Raw genomic sequence first — 3,242 nt, 5'->3', positions numbered from 1 at the left:
GATTCTCTTGCCTCAGCCTCCCGAGTAGCTGGGACTACAGGCTCCTACCACAATGCCCAGCTATTTTATGTTGTAGTTTGGCTGGGGTCAGATATGAACCTACCACTCTCAGTACATGGGGCCAGTGGCCTACTCACTGAGCCATAGACACCGCCTTAAAGCCTCTATTTTCAAACACATTGAAAACACACTTCCATTCTGAGGTAATGGAAGTTTAGGGGGGTTCAACATAGGAATTTTGTTTGTTTATACGTGGCACCTGTGGGTAAATGAGTAGGGCGCTGGCCCCATATCCCGAGGGTGGTGGGTTTGAACCCAGCCCCAGCCAAACTGCAAAAAAAAAAAAAGGAATTTTCTTTGGGAGGACCAGTTCACTTCATCACACACAGAGTGATTTTGCTGTATTTTTGTATTCTAAAGATAACACATTTTCAGTCATACCTTATCTAATAAGGGTAAGTTGCCATTTGTTTTAAAAGTTAACTTTACTTCTTCTGCTTTTTATTGTGTTAGAATTTCAAGCTGACAGAAAAATTGAAAGAATATTATGGTAGACACCTGTCCACCCTGGATTTATCAATGGAGATAGGTTAATTAGGCCTTCTCACTTGAAGGCCAGCCAGTACCAGATTATTTTGAGTGACCATGATTAAGCCAGCAGGTGCCATGTTATCTTAAGTCATCACGATTAAGCAATATGACGTCATTCTTACGAGTGCTTCATTCAGAGCCAGGTTGTTCTGGCTGCTATATAAAGCCCTGTGGCTTTCTGCCCAGGGGTGAGCTTTTTAAACTCACTTGCCTGCTTCTGTAAGCTGAATGAAGGTTCCTGTGCTTCATCTCTGGTGACCAGGAGCCAAGTAAAGGGCATGTCATGGCTGCCTTTGGCTGCACAGTCTTTCTCCAGCCTGTCCAAATCCTGTGCAAATCTCTGTGGCCTCAACCTGTTGCACTAAAATCAACCATTAGCATCTTATGACATTTGTTTTATCCTTCTTTCTCGCTAATACACACATGTACTGGTTACATGCATATACATATCTACATATATAGGTGTGTTATTTGTTGAATGATTTTAGTAAGTACAGGCATGACATTATGTTCCTAAATTATTCTAATAATAACACATTCTCCTTTGTAACCATAATACTATCTCTACATCTATGAAATTTACCATTGATATAATATCTGATCCATATTCAAATTCCCCAGTTATCCCCAGAATACTTGTAGTTATTTTTTTATCCAGTCCAACCACAGATAGTGCATCATATATGGTTGTCATGATTATTTTGTCTTCTTTAATCTGAATCTTTTTTTCTTTCATCTGTCATTGTGTTGATATTTCCCTGTAAAATATTACACAATTGGAAGTTTTGCTTCCTGGTGGATATTTTGCAAAAAACACCTCTTATGTTATGCCATACATTCCCCATTATGTTTAATCAGCGGATAGGTCAGTTGGATGCTGCTTGATAATCTGGCTGCCAAAAATAAATCAAAGCAAAATGTTTTCCAGAGGTACATGTCTAAACCACACGGCTAAGAAGTTTATATAGAAAAGTCTCTGATGGTCTTCACTATTCTACTAGGAAAAAGGGCTTAGACAAGAATAAAAATTAAGACCTTAAAATTATAATGTACCCTTATGTCATTTTAAATTAAAAATATAAGCCACTGGGAGAGCAAAACTATTAAGTTTGAACCTTGTATTTCTGGAGTTGTGTCAACTGCCCTCCTTCGTACCCTCATGACCAAATCTTCTGGGTGCTAGAACTCCTCCTAACTCAGCCTCTGAACAGGTGGAACCATCCTGTGCGCCATCCAGGCCTAGCCAAGATGGGCTTTTTTGAGTCTGGCTAAGTATGAAGCACGAACTTTCTGTCACTTCTGTTTAAAGTAGTGACTAGTCTATGTCCCTCAGGACATTAAAGAGCAAGTATCTTTAAATATACCCCTCATTTTATCTGCACACAGTGAACAGCCTATACATTCTTTATCTGAGATTTCAAAAATGAAGATATATACAAAGGGTGCTAAGAAAATGAATACATATTTTAAGAAAAGAAAAAAACTGTATTCAAATTGTAATACTCGATATCTATCAGTAATGTTTGTTATCTTGTATATGGCATCCTGTATCTCTCGTGATAGCAGAAGTCAAATGTGACTTGAGAATTATAATTTTAATACAGATTTTTTTTCTTCCAGTGGAAGAACTGAATGTAGCAGTCAAAACAGAGTGTAGACCCTGGAGAAAATGTTTTCATTTAACACAAAATAATTTCTCCTAGGGATGGTCATTATGAAAAGCAGGACTCTCTGCTGACAGGAAAAATATTTGAATCTGCTTTATAACTGTAAATGCAGGATAAAATGTTTTCAAGTACAAGAACTTATAATAGAACCATCTCTGTTATGTTTGACAACTGTCTGTCAGTATTTCTGCCAAAGGTAATATTGATGACCTCACAGTCCCGCTGGAACCTTTTCACATGTCTTGAAAAATAACAGTAAAGTTGCTGTTAGTTCTATGATAGTTCTGTGTTCAGACTTAAATAGAAAGTAAAGAAAACGCAATACCATCTCTAATTTTAAAAGGTTTGCCTACCTACAGTAGCGTCCAAATTCAGGCAAAGCAGGTAAGATACACCCTTACAAAGCTAAATCAGAAGGCAGTTTATAAGTTGAACAAGATTAACGTACCTTCTTCCATACAGGGATAGCTGTGTATCTGGAACAAGTTGACTTTGATAAGTGGTTTCTTGGAGATAAAAATGTCAAATTCCATGCTTTGGTTAGAATCACATAGTTGGGTTTGCATTAACACCACTTATTTTCTGGCAATCTTAAAGTATTTCTTCCTTTTATAAATATTAATAAAGTAACTTGTTTAATTTTTAACTTTTTGGACTCAGCTGGTATTTCACAGAGTAGGAGAATTTTTTCAGTCCTTAAAAATGAAACTCATTTAAATCAGATATAAGTTAATTCTAGGCTCAAGGAATCACAGTATTAGATTGGCTGTCAATGATATACTATTAAATACTGGAGAATGGCATCTGCTTATGGTTTAACCCATGGATTAATTTGACTGTGGCAGCTCACCACGAAAAACGCACTTCGTGATGAGAATTTGGACTGTCAGGTTCATGTTAAATTTTACTTAGAGATTTTTTTCACTTTCAAACTTTACATTTATTGCACATGTTATGAAAAATAATTTCTTGGTCACAAACCAA

The 3,242-nt window shown here is 36.7% G+C and overlaps 1 protein-coding gene across 1 annotated transcript in view; it reads left to right on the top strand.

The window, feature by feature from the left end:
- The window catches only part of LOC100949794 (low-density lipoprotein receptor-related protein 1B-like), a gene marked incomplete at its 3' end in the record, with an annotated part of 1,553,965 nt that overhangs the window by 331,292 nt on the left and 1,219,431 nt on the right, over positions 1 to 3,242 (top strand). The window lies entirely within an intron of this gene.

This window comes from Otolemur garnettii, unplaced genomic scaffold (genome assembly GCF_000181295.1).
Source record: "Otolemur garnettii isolate 467f Iridium unplaced genomic scaffold, OtoGar3 scaffold00064, whole genome shotgun sequence".
In the NCBI taxonomy this organism is placed as follows: Eukaryota; Metazoa; Chordata; class Mammalia; order Primates; family Galagidae; genus Otolemur; species Otolemur garnettii.
Note: the sequence above shows the minus strand (reverse complement) of the source record. Positions and strands in the feature narration are given on the sequence as shown.